At 44.1% G+C, this 17,159-nt stretch overlaps 1 pseudogene; it reads right to left on the bottom strand.

Annotated features, from left to right (window-relative positions):
* Positions 1 to 15,375: 15,375 nt before the first annotated feature.
* Positions 15,376 to 16,306, bottom strand: LOC100723493 (olfactory receptor 1361-like; annotated as a pseudogene).
* Positions 16,307 to 17,159: the final 853 nt, after the last annotated feature.

The following is a 17,159-nucleotide window of genomic DNA, read 5'->3' as shown; positions in this document are numbered from 1 at the left end:
CCACAGTTAACAGGCTAAGTCATGTTTTGTTATCTGATTTGGTTCCTAATCTCTTACGCTCTATTAATGATCATTTTTGCAGCAGGACTCTTGACAGTCTTTCCTAGAGACTCCCACACCATGCGTAAGATCATCTTTATAATGTTCTATGTGATAACTGTCGTGGTTCTTTCTGTCCCTTATATTCTGTCCACGCTCCCTGCCCTTTACAGGGTGGCACTGACATCCAGAACAGATCTTCTCATTACCCACACTCAGACCTGTGCCAGACTAATCAGTGGACTGGTTTAGTGATCACACACCCTTGATCCCAGCATCACACATGCCAGCCTCAGCCACCTCTGAAAAGCTCACCTGTGACCACGAGGCCATGGGGCGATGTCTAGACACAAGCCATGAAGATGGCTATACTGTTTTTACATCTAACTGTGAGTGCTTGTGAAATTAAGTGTGAGAGAAGAAAATGTTATCTTGTTTTTATATGTAAATTTGGTTACTTGTGAAATTAAATATGTTATATTTATTAACCATTTGGTTATTTTTTATTTTAATTGTCTATGTCTATGTCTAGATATTTTGCCAATTTCCTTTTTAAATGTTGAAACATTTGATATCATTTTAAAATGCATTTTAAAGGAGGAAAATCTCTTTGTTTTCTTTTAAGAAGAAGGCATTCACTATGGAAATTTACACCATATGAGGATGAAGAAACGTGTAATAAAGAAAAGTTCAACAGAAGCGTGAATTACCTCCATTCATAAAGGTTACTATGTCTCCAAACACTAAATTTCTGTGCGTTTAAACTGGAATCACAGTTCTCATATTATTTAAAATGTAAAATATGCATCAAGCCACTTAGCACATAAAGTCCAATCTAACCTGTGCTTATATGGAGAACACATCTGTACCTCACCCAAATGGAGAAGTAACTTGTCACTAACCCTTAGTCCGCCTCCCTAGCTACAGCTGTTGTAAGCAGCAACACACACCTCTAAGGTTGTATTACATTACTGCGCCTCTGTGGTGCACCATGACTATATCCTGTGCGTGGTGGGGCACAGCTGTTCTGTGTGGTTTGTTACCTGCTATAGTTTGAGTCTGGAGTGTCTTCCAAAGGTATTCCAGGCTTGGTCCCTGGTGTGCCAGTGTTCAGAGAAACACCTCAAGACAATTTAAAACTTTTCATGAATACATGTTTGCAGGACATAATGATTGCATTTCCATCAGAACAGTCCACTATCTGTGGAAAAGCTGGCAGTTTTTTCCGATTCTAAGAATAAACATTGGGAAGGAGGAAGAACATGTTCAGATGGAAAGAGGAACAAAGGATGGGAAAGGAAGCAAGAAAACACAGGTGAAAATGAGAGTGGAAAGAAAAATGGAAATAAATCATTTGTAAGTGGGGAGGGGAAGAATGGTTGAAGAGAGGGAAAGAGAACAGTGCTCCCCTGGGAGAGAAGACACAACTGGGCTACAAGCAGCACTGAGGAGGTCTCAGTTTACAGAACAAAGTGGTGGAGAGGACCGAGCTGCCCAGACAGAGCGCCTGGGGGGTCTGGGGAGAGCCCTGCTCAGGCGCTCAGCTGAGCAGATGAAGGTGCAGCCTTGCGCTCAGGACAGACCACCTGCATGGGGAGAGGGGACTGTCTGGGGCCGACCTAGTGCCAGGACGAGGCCTGTTCTGCACTCTGATTGGAAAACAGCAAGATTCACGCAGCACTGGGTAAGGACACAGAGGCAGCTTACCTGGGAGCAGGGGGTTAGCCTTGGCCCAGCACTGCTCCGGGAACGCCCACCCCATTTAAAAACAGCCCTGGTTGAGCAAGCTGGTTCAAATCAACATCAGTGCCTCTGAGAGCCAGGATCAGGGTAGCTGTAAGAACACACAAACATCTGGCACCCCACAAGGTAAAACTCCCATCGTGTGTCATCTAATAAAAATGGCAGATAGATAACAACTTGCTACAGAGGCTCCCTGAGATAGTCAATGTAGAATTCAACATAATACAGAGCAGGGAGCCCCAAATAGAGAGATGAATTCTCTCGTCCCAAGAAGAAATTAAGGTGAGAAGAACCAACGAAACATACGGTCCCATTGCTATTATTGGAACAGCTAAAGGTTCAGTGTTCTCACTGCAGCGGGCGATTTGCTGAGTCATCCGAGGTTCTGCTGCAACTTGCCGAGCCATCCGCGGTCCTGCTGCTTTGACTCACTGGAGGCACAGTCAAACTGAGGTTGGAGGTCGGTGAGCCCAACAGAGAGCTGAATTGACAGGATGCCTACATCAACCTGTGGTGACTGATGGGAGTGGACCCATTCCACAGAAAGGGGGGCCCTGGTGGGCGACATTCTGGGACTGGGCAGGACTGGCAAGTACAAGGGGCAGTAGTGACTTCAGTCAGTTGTTCCCTTCCTGAACAGGATTGGTAGAGTGAGCTAGGTAGGTGGCTTGACTGAGACCCCATAGGTTATCTGAAATCAAGTCCCTACGGCAGTGGCACACACTAATCCAGTGAAACTTCAGAAGTTTGACTGACCCAGAAGGAAAGTGCTACAAAGTAATACAGTGCAGGCCACAGCATATTGACTGATATGGGGGGGACGGGCCAGTATAACAATGTCCCTGTCTGCAACTCACTAGCACACAGCAGTGTGAAGGGTCATCTAGCCAGCATGCTTCAGAAGAACTGTAACCAACAAAGAAGAAAACTGGGGCCTCCTGGAAGAAGCAAAAAAGATGGGAAGAGAAAGCAACAACAAAAAGTCCCCAGGCCCCAACCCTGAGAACATTGACCCAGGAAAGGTAAATACAAAGGAGAATGAGAACAGCAAACATCCACATCAGATACAGCACCAGTGGACATAAAGAGATATATTTGGGACCTCATAGATGAGTTCAAAAGTGAAATATTTAGTCAAGTAAAGCAAGACATAAGAAGGTTAATAAAAGAGTTACTAAGCACTCCTCAAGGAGACACAGACAGAAGAAGGGAGGAACTCAAACAAAGGCAAGAACCACTTGATGAAGAATATAAAAAAATATAGAATATATGAAGAAGATTCAGAGAGATTACCAGGAAATTAAAAACTCTATGGAAAGATGGCAAATCTGCTTGAAAGAAACTAAGGATAGATTATCCAAACTGGAGGACAATTTTGCAATGTGAGATTATGAAAGGAAAAACTTTCAAAAAATAACAAGGAAATAAGCAGTAACAATACAAAGGCTAGAAGATGACGGAGGATCTACAACTTGAGAATAAAGAATGTGAATGATTGTTGGAATGTCCACTCTACAAGCTTTTTTTTTTTTTAATTTTATTTAAGGAGAAAAGAAAAAAAAAGCAGAGAAAGGGTACAAGTTATACAGATTTGCAGAAAAAAAATGAACAGTAGAAAATCACTAGTTAATGGATTACACACTGTCATCTTAGAAATAATTGTTCAAGTCACAAAATTAAAGCTTGTAAAGTGGACATTCCATCAATGATACTGCAAACAGTTCTGTTCAATGATCCAATAAAACTCTGTGATATCATATTCTATCTTATACACTTAAATATACATGCAGTTATATAGTTTAGAGCACTTTCTTTTCCTCTCTTTTGTACAATGACTATTACACATTTTGGGTTTCATTGCTCTCACGGTTCTTATTACTTTTTTGGAAGAGAGTAAAACCAAATGAGAGATAACAGGACAGAATCGGTCAAGTCAAAAGGGTGGACATAATAGATAATGTGAAAACATAATACAAGGTGATCAACAATGGTTACCATAATGCCTCCCGCTATCTCTAATAGAATTGCCTATACCATTAGTTATAATACAATTGAACAAAACAGTAAAGAACAAAACCGACAAAGCCAAACCATTGGAGACATTGTAGGTCTTCAAAAGTAGATAAAAGTCAACGAGAATGGGCGTTATAATGAATCTCATTATCTTCACAGCTGATGCCTAAATTTTCGAACCTGATACTATCCAGCAAAACAGAATAGGGGAACATCAGTTAAAAACCAGATGGTGAGAGTAATACAGGGCTTTAAATCGAGGTAATGGAAAGTCAAATTGGGTTACTATAATATATCCTGCTATTTTTTTTCATTTAATTAAAAGGATAAAAATTTTTTAAAAAGTATTAAAAAAGTAAATAATGGAGTGGAGATTGAGATAAAAGAGGGCATAACAATGAAACAGCACAGATCAAAACATAACCATTTAAGCAGAATAGTGTTTCACCACCAGATAATCCTGACCTAAAAGTAGTTACCATATTGTCTCTTTCCTTGAAATCCTTGAGTACAACTTCGTATACCGTAGCATTAAGTATATCAAAACAATGTAAAACCATTTAAGAGAATGATAGCATTACAGAGTATTTAGAATCGACTAACAGAAAATGAATAATGGTTTCTGTATAATCTCCTTGTCTTTAAAAGGTTTTTGCTTATACTATCGTACATAATAAAATCCAGTAAGATACAACCTATTTAGACCATTGGAGACAGAAGGACAAAAGCTAGATGAGACTTCAAAACAAGATGATACTAAATCAGTATTACCTATTAAGATGTCATTTTCTCCAAAATAGCTGTTCCTATCATCCAATCTTCTCTGCCTCATTTCTGTTGAGCTCTTATTCTGGCAGTAGCTGTCAGTTTGTCTTCTTCACTTTGTTCTCTGCTCCATTCGATGTGGCCTCCACTATTTCTGGATTCTTTGTATTTTTCTTTTTTTAGAATATCCTGCAATACTCTCTGTAGAGTTGAATTGGTGGTTGCAAATTCCCCCAGTTCCTCTTTATCCTGGAAGCACCTTGTTTTTCCATCAATTTCCAGGGACAGTTGTGCAGGATATCTCAATCTTGGCTGGAGATTATTATGTTTCAAAGCTTGAATTATTTCCCCCCACGCTCTTCATGATTTGATGGTTTGTGCAGAGAAATCTGCTGTAATTCTGATGGGTGCTCCCTTGTAAGTGGTCTGTTTCTTGTCTCTGACAGCTTTTAATATTCTGTTCTTGTATTGAATTTCTGGAATTTTTATTATTATATGCCTGGGTGTTGCTCTGTTTGGGTTGTAGGTAGCTGGGGTCCTGTATGCCTCATACATCTGAGTATCTTTACCTTTTGCTAAATTAGGAAAATTCTCCTGGATTATTTCTGTGAGTAGCTTTTGTAGTTCATTTGTTTGTGTCCCTACTTCTTCTTTTATGTTCTTAATCCTTAAGTTATGGATCCTCTTATCATCTTCTTGTCTTTGTATTATTGCTGTTTGTTTCTTTGTTATTTTTAAGAAGTTTTTCATTTCATTCTCCCATATTACAATTCTGCCCTCCAGTTCAGATAGTCTGTCCTTAGTTTCTTTCAAGCTGTTATGCCAGTCTTCGATAGACTTCTTAGTTTCTTGGTAGTCCCTTTGAACCTGCTTCACGTAGTCTATGCTTTCCCTGTTTTCTCCATCAAACAATTCTCCCCTCTTTTTCTGTTCTTCCATTCCACCATCTGTTTTTTCTTGGGTGGGGCTTAGCATTTCTCTAACTATTTTGCATACTTCTAGCTTCAGGTCGTTGATAACTTCATTCCTGAACTGATCTATGAGGCTCTCTATATGGTGCTTTATGTGTATTGGTGCGGTGTCCGCTATTGCCTGTTTCTCAGAATTGGGGGCCGAGGAGCCTTTCTTGTTGCTGCCTCTTCCCATATTCTCTGTTCCTTATATATGCAAGCTTATATGAGAGGCCCAGCTTCTCTCCCTGTCAGCCACAGCCTGATCGAATTGCGCCGGTTAGGTGTTCCCACTCACCGCTGCGCACCAGGCAGCCTACGCGGGGGCCCGCCCCTCCCGGCCTCCGTCAGGCTCTGGGATCTGGGTTGGGCCAGCCTATGGGGTCCGCCAGCAGCGTCACCCAGGCCAGGCACTTTTCACCAATCCCGCCCGAGAGGGGAATGTGTGGCTGGAGTCACCACCGCGCCCTGCTCCCACAGGACTGCTCGGGCCCAGAAAGTCCGCTGGAGTCAAACTGTGGTGGAGTGTCAGTTTCTCTCACTCACTTCGCCACAAGTCAGAACATGCCTCCCTGCCCGTCCTGTTTTCGACTCCGTTCGCAGACTCCCGTTCTCAGAGTTTCCGCCTGTCTCTCTCCTTGCTGAGCCGATGTAGAGGCAGCCAGCCGCCGCGCGGCGAGAAACCCAAATCGTGGCTTCCAATGGCGCAGGGTCCAGCCTCAGCACCGAGACTTTTCTGTTCCTGTTTTAGCACCAGGACTGCATTCCAAGTTGGTTTCTCTCAGTGGAGTTCGTTCCTGAGTCAGCAGAGCATAACTCCACCTGCTTATGTCTCTTTAGTCCACACCATACCTGGCTTCTCAGCCTACTTTTTCAGAGAGCCTCCGGTAGTTGCTGCAAGCTTTAATCTTGTGACTTGAACAATTATTTCTAAGATGGCAATATGTAACCCATTAACTAGTGATTTCCTACTGTTCATTTTTTTCTTCTGTAAATCTGTATAATTTGTACCCTTTCACTGTTTTTTTTCTTTTCTCCTTAAATAAAATTTAAAAAAAAAGAATGTGAATGAAGAAGCTGGGGTACAAAAAAGGAACTACAAAGGCTATTCACAGAGATAATTAAGGAAAACTTCCCAAACATAGGAAAAGGAAATGATATTCAGATGTATGAGGCATACAGAACTCCAGCCACCTAAAACCAAAACAGAGCTACACCCAGGCATATAATAATCAAGATCCCAGAAATCCAATGTAAGAACAGAATATTAAAAGCTGTTAGAGACAAGAAACAGATAACCTACAGAGGAAGGCCTATCAGAATAAGGGCAGACTTCTCAAAACAAACCATCAAGTCAAGAAGAGCCTGGAGTGAAATATTCCAAGTTCTGAAAGAAAATAACCTCCATTCCACATTGATATACCCTGGTAAACTAGAAATTGATGGAGAAACAAGATGCTTCCAAAACAAAGAGGAACTTTGATAATTCGCAACCACCAATCCGACTCTACAGAGAATACTGCAGGGCATTCTAGAGAGAGAGAAAAGTACTAGGATTCCAGGAACAGTGGTAGAGAGGCTTCAGTGAATGGAGCAGAAAACAGAATGAAGAAGATAAGCAGACAACTGATGACAAAAAACTATAAGCAGACAAATTGATGGCATTACAGAAATGAGGCAGAGAAGGTTGGTTATAATCTCTAATATAGATGGCTTTGATACACTAAATTTAAAAAAAACCCACACATGGAGTAGATCAGGAGGCAGGGTCCACCAAGATGCTGTTTATAGGAAATATAACTAACATGAAAGAGTACATGGACTGAAAATCAAATGTGAGAAAACAATGCTCTATGTAACAGAGAACCAGAGAGCAATAGGGGCAACTAGACCAGTGTTTGTGGATAAGTTGGGAAGAAAGGCTTTAATAGGTAAAGGAATACAATTAGAGACCAAGTCCAGAAGGGAGAAGGTTCAGAAACACTTAGGTAAATAGCAGGTTGCCTTCCTCCCCCAATTTAAAACCAAGGGTCTTGCTCAGACCCAAAAATGCACAGTGTACCCTGGGGAAGTGAAAAGGGAGGGAAAGTCTTAAAAAGGAAGGCAGAATATATTGTTAATAGTGTATCAGGAGGTAAAACCCACATTACTTTCATCACTCTGCATAGATAGATTTTATTCTAATTTTTTCTGATAGATTTTATTCTGTCCCAGTTTGTCTGCTTCCATAAGATTTGAGGGCACAGACAGCTATCCCAAAAACATCAGGATATAGCACAGTAATCATTTTTAATTTCCTATTATCTTAATCTGGAACCCTCTATGACTTTTACTGTTTTATCATGACTGATCTTAGTTAAATCTGGTTTGTTTGATTGCTGTTTGGTATTGACAGATTTTATTCAAAACTGAAATGATTGATAGTATCAAGTCTGAGAGGATAGGCATCTACACTGAGGATGACAAGACTCTACGAAAAACATTCTGGTTTGGTAACTGCCAGTTTTTGAAGTTCTATACTATATACAAAGTTGTGTTTTTATTAATAATGTTATGTACTCATATATTCAATTATACTACGTCTGATGATATAGCCAGTTCTATTGGAGATAACAAGAGACAACACAGGAACCATGGTAGAACTCTTTGTACAACGGTCTTAAATGTTTTTTTCGTTTCATGTGTTTATAGGAATATGTTTTGTTTTGTCTGGCTCTGTTTTGTTTCTCCCTCTAATATAGAAAGGATAGAAATACATGTTAAGACTCATGCATGTGTAGAATCTATAAACAGTTTCTGAGAACTGATCTTACAACACATGATGAAATGAACAGATACTTTGAAGAAAAAGAGACACTAAAATACCCAGTGCTGATCCTGGAGTGTGATAATGTGAAACCCAGTAACAGCATTATTCTTTGTTCAGAGTGATATTAGCCGGCTTGGGTTTATTCAATTTCAACATAATTGAAGATACGGATAATTGCAAGTATGTTTAAGTGTATAGGACTGACAACCATGTTACTAAGTTTTTGTTGGATGTTTGAACAGAACTGTTTGCAGTCCCGCTGTTTGAATTCCCACTATACATGTTCCACAATTGCATATTGAACAACTATTTGTAAAACAACAATATGTAAACATCAACTAGTGATTTCTTACAGTTTATTTTTTCTCTAAATGTATGTATTATTCCTACCTATTTTCTGATTTGTTTAGTCTTTCTTTAAATAAAATTTTTTAAAATGGCCAGGCACGTAAAGGAGTGGGAAAATGAATGTGGAATCACAAGTCATAAGAAATGGTATCTGGAGAATCTCCTAATAGTATTTGGAAATTAATCGCATACCTCTAACTTACCAGAAGCTCAAAGAAGAGCTCACAAGGGCAATTACCAACACAATTATGGAAACAATATATTAAAATCTGGAAGATGAAGTCAAACGGTGTTTATAGGGAACCTTAAAGTTTTAAGTATTAGTATTAGAAAGATAAGCATACTCTAAACTTTTGGACTAAACTGCCAACGTAAAAAGTTAGGGAAGGAATAGAAAATTAAACTCAACCTAATTAGAAATGATGCAATGATAAAAAAATAAGATTTGAAATGAATGAAACAGAAAACAACAAAACCCAAACCCTACACTGGTTATGCATAACATGCCAGGATTTAAAACAAGTAAGAAACAAGGCCACAGACACACAAAAAGGGAAGAAAAAGGCTGAAGAGACAAATCCATCAAATCAGTCTCAAACACTACCCAGATGTCATATGTAAGCAATAAGTAGGAAATTTAAAATAACTATGACTAAAATGTTGAAAGGTCAATAGGGGAAGGGTAGACAACACACAAAATCAAATGGTAATTCCAACACATATAAAATATTAGAAACATGAACAGCAGAAAAGCCCACAGTCACACAGAAACCTCTCCTCCTCTAAGATGTGTGTGCTGTGTATTGTCTCAGCAATGAGAGTGGGGGTCGTGGTCGGGTATTTTGTAATATTCTCTTCTATTTGGGGCTCTCTTTCACTTCATGAGCATCTGGTCATTTTGGTTTTTGCAGAAGAATCCCCACACAGGTGACATACATCGCGCCATTGCAGGGAAACATGATTTAGCAGGACCTGTCACAGGGGGTGCTGACCTCCATCACCTGGTTCGGGTGACAGTCACCAGGGTTGTCTACCACGAAAAGGATACTTCCCTTTCTATAATCTACACTTTGTCAGAAAGTACCGATTCCTGCTCACCCTCCGGGGGAGGAGAGGAGTCAGCCTCCATTCTGGTGGTGGGGATGGGAGTGAAGCAGCCTGATGCATTCCTGGGAAGTCCGTAAGGAAAGGTGCCTCCTTCTCTCTCACCTGTCTGCTTATTCAATTCTTGTTTGTAATCCATGTATTCTTACTTATGTGCCTTTCATATTCTGAGTCATAATCCCATATTGACTGAGTATCCTTATCTGAAATGCTTGGGATCAGAAGTGTTGCATGTGTTTCCAGATTTTGAAATGTTTTACCTTTTGTGGTACCGTGGGGAGAGCACGTAAGTCTAAACCTGAAATCAGCTTCTGGTCCATGTGCAAACTAAACCCATAGGCGGGAGGTAATTGATGTGCTATTTTTATGGTGGTTGCATTTTGACTGCAGTGTCATGTAAATTCAGCTGTGGAATTTTTCCCTTTGTGACATCATCCTGTCCCTCAAAAGTTTTGGTGTTTTGGAACATTTTGGAATGCTTATTAGGGGTGTTCAAACTGTACTCCATGACTCATTTTGTTGCTGGAACTGCTCCAGGCTTCCTCCCTTCCCTCCTCCCTGTTCTCCTTCCTTCCTTCCTTCCTTCCTTCCTTCCTTCCTTCCTTCCTTCCTTTCTTCCTTTCTTCCTTTTCTTTTGGGCATGTTCTTCCTTTCTTGTAATACATAGTGCTCCAGACTCACCTTGTTTTCCTGTACCAGGGCCAAAATTAGGTATGTTTTTTACAAGAAGTCAAACCCAATCATTTTTGATCCACAACACAATAAGCACGAGGTCCAGAGCGACCAGAAGATGACCCATTCTGAGGCTCACAAGGAAGAGTTGGTGTCCATTCTCCTGTGTTAGCACTCAGAGCTCTCCAGATGGACAAAGCCAGCTCTCAACATCCGTGTGCCAGGAAGCCAAGGCTCCAAGCACAGTGGTTGCTGAGTGTCACCTACACCGTCAGATACTGAAAGATGAAGCTGTGCAGGAGACATTGCTGTTTTTAACACGTGGTTCTTTGGAAACTGTCCAGCTCGGTAACTGCTCCGTGGCTTTGTAATCACTTTCTAGAACCACGCGAGCCTAACTGAACATGCGGTGTGCCTGATGGGACTCCTGTCCCCAGCACTGTGACCTTGTGACTGATGAGCTCACCCTGCTAGCTGGGCAGAACGGCCAGGCTGTCCTGTCCGGCCTTTGCGCCTCCTGCTTGTGCATCATATGGAAAGCCCCGGATCACCAGAGATCAGGGTTGATACGCTGGGAAGGATCTCGACCAGTGTCTGTCAATGTGAATAAATCCGCCACCAAATGCAGGGAGTCTTGGTGTTTCTGCTTGCCACTGCAATAAAAAGTCCTAGAAAGTCCAGCATCTCCCCTAAAGCAACAGGAGATGATATGACCCAGGGTGACAGGACCATCTGTAGAAGGTCACCATCACCTGCAAGTGGCCAGAAGGGCTTCTTGGTCTGTGGCGACATTACCAGACTCTCCATGAAGGCCTCCTGGCACACAAGGGTCTCGGCGTGGAGACCCGCAGGACAAGGTGAGGGAGATGATGCCGTGAAGTGTGGAAATGCCTCCTTGGCCAGGACAGGAGTCTCGGGCTCCTCTGGAGAGAATGGTCTCTGGGGAGGGGTACGTAGGATGCGGCTCTGTTTCAACACTCACCGAGCAGCAGTCAAACTTTTCTCTTAATTGGCTCCAAACTGAGTTCTCTTAATTGGCTCCCAATGCGAGGGCTCCCTATGGCTGAGGACCACAGGATGGGAATTGCCTGTGGGGCAGAGGGAGTGCCCTCGCCCGGGAGTCTGGAAGGTGGCTCCTGGCTCAGGCCTGGTCCCTGGGAACTCAGGCCCTGGAGGGCAGCTCAGCAGACTCCTTGGCAGGCGCTGGGGAGGACTCTCCCACCTGGCATCGTGCCTGCTTCTACAATGTGACATCACTAGGGACCGCTCACTGTGAGCAGCTGTAATTTCGGATTAGTTCATGCCCTGTGAGTGGACTGCACACAAAAACCCACAGGCCTGAGCCACCTGGGCTCCTGCAGCAATCTTCCCCGCACCCTGTGTACTTTGCCCATGAAGACACGCAGAGGCTCTGATGCTGTCGTGGCTTGTGCCAGCAGTCGGAGGCTGAAAGCCCTGGGGGTCATGTAGAATTAAGCAGCACATGACCACTCCCACTGCAGACGGCCAGCCCAGGGTGGGCCTTTCCTCTTCCACCCACGCCACGCTGTGGACCTTGCAGGGCTTTCCTCACCCTTTCAGGCAGACTTCCTGGTGGCCATCATGCCTTCCCAGGATGCCCCGGAGCACCTGTTGGTTAGAGAATGACTGCGTTTAGCCCTGAGCCTTTTAATAGGTTCCCCGACTTCCCTCTGCCCTCCAGCTCCTCTGGACACCTAGCTCCGGACTGAGAGTTCAGGGAGGGGGAGGTGGGAAATATGTCTTGTTTTAGTTCACTCCATGGCTCCTCCCAGGTGCCCTGGCTTTTCAGTTGGGTCCCAGTGAAGTCTGTCCTTATTGTGATGTGTTGACAGTTCTATTACTCAGATTCTGTTCCATTACTCTGGTTTTTGAAAGCTAAGAACATAACTTCCCAATTTCCTATGAAGTAGTAAACATTAATCATCTTTGTCTAGAAATCCATGGGTTCTCAGTTGGGAGGGATTCCCCCTGACATACGGCAGATTATCAGGAGGAAACACAGGCAGGGGTAACATCGTGTAGTGTGCCTCATGCAGAGAAGAAGCGAACCTTCAGGAAAGTAAGCGGCTCCCTGCCTACTATACTTTAATAGAGCAGCGCCCCTTACAGTGACAGGACTAAGGACGGGAAGGTCTGGCCTGTGGGCTGGGAAGAGCACGGGAGAGGCCTGAAGTCTGCTCCTGGCCTCCTCTGCCAGCTGCAGGCGCCATCCCGTGGTGGCTTCTCCAGCAGGGGCGCGGGGCTGAGGCCTCTGGTTTTAGGAGGTCAAGGAGGGCCCCAGAAAGACCTTGGTCTGCCTGACTCTTCCTCTGCCATCAGGCAAGCAGGAAGGCAGGGAAAGCTTCTGCTTCTCCATTTTCTTCAGCTGCACCATCCTCAATGTTTTAGAAAGAAATATTTTGGTTTCCTTCACCCATTACACTCCCCTACAGCAGTTATTCTGCAGCTCGTGGCTTTTGTGTTTTGTTTTTTGAGCAAGAACCATGTGGAGCACTGCAGAGTGGCTGTCCATGCAGGAGCTGTAGTGCTTTCACAAACCGAGTGTGTGATGTGACAGTGGGACGAGGCGTGTCTGCAGATGTGGGTATTGCAAGGAAGATTTCGATGGAAACCAAATATAAAGCCTTATAACGTGAAGCAGCAAGACCAGGAATTGAACTCAGGACCTTCCACTTGCCAGGCAAGCGCTGTACAGCTGAGTTATGTCCTTGGCCAAGCATCAAAACTTAGAACATGTTGTTTTATCTGAGACATTGCCCTGACCTTCCTCTAAAACACGTCTGACCTGTCAGAAAGTACATGAAGTTTTTCACGTGCTGTCAGGTTCCTGCCACCATCACACTGGTCCCCCTGGGGTTCATTCTCAGTTTGAGGGTCTCTGTGTGGTGAGATCAGTCATGTTGTGGGATGCAGTTTGTGAAGGGGTGAAGACAAATGTACACTTGCTAGAATTTTTACAAAGCAGAAAAGACTTAAGATTTGGAAAGAGTGTTGTGGGAGACAGAAACAAAAAGTCAATGAGAACAAAAATTTTGCGAACACCTTGGCATCAAGTCACGCCAGGCTTTTGACTCTAAGGATGTATGCATGGGTTTCTCCTGGCCTCTTCTGCCTTTTCTACTAGGATTGGCTGTCAGGGCTCTTTAGGAGGCTTAAACTGAGCCTGTGGTGTGACAGAGATGCACAGGGACAGGCAGGAGGCTGTGGGAACAGCCGGTGAGTGGCAGAACCCAGTGCGGAAGGAGCTGACGCTGAGGGCCGTGCTTCGCAATGGGCCAGGAGATGGAAGGGAACGGAGAAGGGGAGGAGTGAGCAGCAGGAAGGTGGGGGAGGGCAGGTGAAGTCTGCTCACTGGAGATTCAGGTGAGTATGTCTGGTCACCAAGAGCCAGACGGTGGGACCTGGCCTTGGCAGTGCTGAGTATGACGAGGGGGAACTGACCTTGCTGCTCCCATAGATGGAATAGAAAACAGACAGGGACTTGGGCCCATGCGTCAGAACAGACCCTGGACTATGTTCTGAACCCAAATGCACAATGAATTTATACCTCCGTGCCCTGAAGGTGGTATAGAGACTCAGACACACCGCTGTATGGGCGCTCTGTTTCCTGCAGCTCAATACACCTGAGGGATACGACCAGTTCCCTGCTGAAGGACAGCTGCTCTCTGTAGCTTCCTGTCACCCGTCCCTCATGGGAACCTCAAAACAGAACAGCAAAAGTTAGGCTGGTGTTTGGTTTTCCAAGGGTGTGTTCACCCCTATGAGACAGAGGGAAATGACAGCTGGACTGGAGAAGAAGTTCCTGACATAGCTGTGACCAAATTCTGGGTCTGGAGAGGTCAGCCCATTCCGTCATTAAAGCTACTGGTTATAGAGTTCTGGAAAAGTTGTCCTCTGTTGAAGGTCAGTTACCAGGGTAACAGTAGCATCTAGGCATGTGACTCTGAGGACAGCCAGCTGCAAAGTCTCCTGAAATTCTTAGATCAGTGTGATGGCTGCTGTCTCTTTTTGAAATTTTGTATCATTTTGAAGGTGGTAAAATACAACAGAACATGACAGATCAAAGCCAATCGAGACAGTGCAGTGAAATTTGTACAGAACAGCATCTTGGGGACTGTGACTAATGAGAGGCAGATGCAGGTTACTGGCACAGCAGGTTACCGGCATCGCAGTAATAGGTACCACAGTATATCTCATTATATTCACAGTAGTTGTTCTTTTAATCATGTATACCAAAATCACACCAAATATAGAACATTATAGAACTTATCAAAACAATATTGAATAGAGTGATACAATTAATCAGAACAAAGCAAAACAGTGATAACAATATTTGCCTTCAGAGAGATGGTAGAAGGAAATCCCCCATGTTTGCTATATTGCATATGGTCATCCAAGAGATGCTCTAATGTCTAGCTCCCATTTGTTAATGGGTGGGATGGGATTGTTGATTCTCAGCCCATGCACCAGTAGGCTGGGTAGGCTCACAGGGAGGCTCACAGCTGCTTACCAGGGAGACAACAGGGTTGCTTTGTTTCCCAGCACCCTAAGTTTCAACATGGTGTGGATCTCGGGAGATACTGGCTGGGTGTCTCCCGGGGCACCCAAATGGCTGGTGTCTTATGGGATCTCTGGCTACTCCCAAAAATGAATGAAATCTAAATATTTCAGGTTTTCCATTTTCTTTGTCTGCTAAAGGATTATCTTGGTATCAGACCATTTAGTAAAGAATGTACTGGTTTTATAACTAGGAGCACCTGTCATTCACAAATTTAAAACATGACCATAATCACAGATCACTAATTAGAGGAATAGCCAACGTGAATATTAGCCTGATGTGGATCCAAATTTTGTTGTTTGAATGCAAAATTTATGCAAGATGTCCAGCAGTCCTCTGAGTGATAAAGTGCCCTAATTCTGGGATCTGAGAATTAACTTCCTCAGGGCTGCTTTCATGTCCCGATTTCTCAGGCTGTAGATGAAGGGATTGACCCAGGGTGTTACCACTGTGAAGATGACAGAAGCTACCATGTCTCGCACAGAGAAGGAGGATGAAGAGTGCATGTAGACCCCCCAGGACTGCCCCATAGAAGAGGGAGACCATGGTGAGGTGGGACCCACAGGTGGACAGGGCTTTCCTTATCCCCTGTGCTGAGGGGAACTTCAGTACCTTAGAGAAGATGCACATATAGGAAACCACAATACATGTAAATGGTGTCAGAAATATCAACCCACCCTCAGTGAAGGCCATCAGGTCATTGATAAAGGTGTCAGAACAAGAGAGCTTCAGGACAGGGTAGGGGTCACAGAAGAAGTGGTTCGCAGTGTTGCTGGAGCAAAAGTTGAGTCGAACCATGAGCAGAGTGTGCAGGAGAGCATGCAGGTTCACTGTGACCCAAGAGATGGCCACCAGGAGGACACAGAGTTTGGGCCTCATGATCATGGTGTAGTGGAGAGGCTGACAGATGGCCACATAACGGTCATAGGCCATCACACTCAGGAGGAACCCGTCCATGTTGCCAAAAGTCACAAAGAAATACAACTGGGTCTTGCACTGCCCATAAGAGACGGACTTGCTCCCCACTACGTGATTGACCAGCGTCTTGGGGACTGTGACTGATGAGAAGCAGACGTCGATGCTGGAGAGGTTGGCCAGGAAGAAGTACATGGGCGTATGGAGCCGAGGGTCACAGCTGATGGCCAGGATGATGAGCAGGTTCCCGCTGAGGGTGACCAGGTACAGGCCCAGGAACAGCCCACAGAGAACCACTTCCTGCTCTGCGTGGGCAGACAGCCCCAGGAGGAGGAATTCTGTGACTGTCGTGTGGTTGACCTCACCCATGTCTGTGGGGCAGAAAATACATCCTGTAAGATCATATGTCAGCATTTGAGCAACAACGTACACTTTGGAGGAATTATCCATTGGTGAACAATGAATTAAAGTCAGTTCTCTTGTGTGTAAGTTTAAAGGCAATGCCTAGTATCAGCAGTGCTTGGTTACTAAGTGTTAGGGTGTTATTGATTCCACTCTTTTCTGAGTGTAGTAAGTAGTTATTTTTCAATGCAAGATTTAACTTACTTTAAACATTGAGGTGTTGCAGTCACTTTATAGGTGAAGAAACTGGGGGTGTGGAGAAACCTCCCTATGCCACTCAGGCTGGCCTGGAACTTCTGGGCTCAAGCGATTCTCCCCCAGCAGCCTCCCAGGGAGCTGGGACCACACACAGGGGATTGATGTGATTGGCTGCTGGTTATTGAAAGCTTTCCTTTCCTGGGTTTTGCTTTGTTGGGAAGGAACCCAGGGCCTTGTGCTGGTGACACCTGTGCTGCACCCTCAGCTCCCTGCTCCCTGCTCCACATACTGAAAACACAGGCAGTGACAACATCTACCTAAGCGCCACACTGTCAAAATGCTAACACGTCCTGTGGTGTTTTAATTTTCCCAGAATTTGAAAATTGTGCTGTTTGCTCCTTTGGTGTAGCAATTTAAATCCTGCTGGTGCACTACTTGGCAGGAGCTCGTGGGGTCAGCGCAACTTCCCCTGCCCTGTCAGTGCTGCACCTGGTCCCATCCCTGAGAAAATGGAGCTGCGTTTTCACTGTTTCCCTGGAGGAATTTTACCCTTACTGAAGGTGTGTCATCGTCACATCTTTCTGGGCACAAGATCTATCATGTCTCTGGCTGCAGGACGCTG

This window comes from Cavia porcellus, unplaced genomic scaffold (assembly GCF_034190915.1).
Source record: "Cavia porcellus strain 051 isolate PalLab524CR breed Dunkin Hartley unplaced genomic scaffold, mCavPor4.1 scaffold_19, whole genome shotgun sequence".
Lineage (NCBI taxonomy): Eukaryota > Metazoa > Chordata > Mammalia > Rodentia > Caviidae > Cavia > Cavia porcellus.
This window is presented reverse-complemented; position numbering and strand designations above follow the sequence as displayed.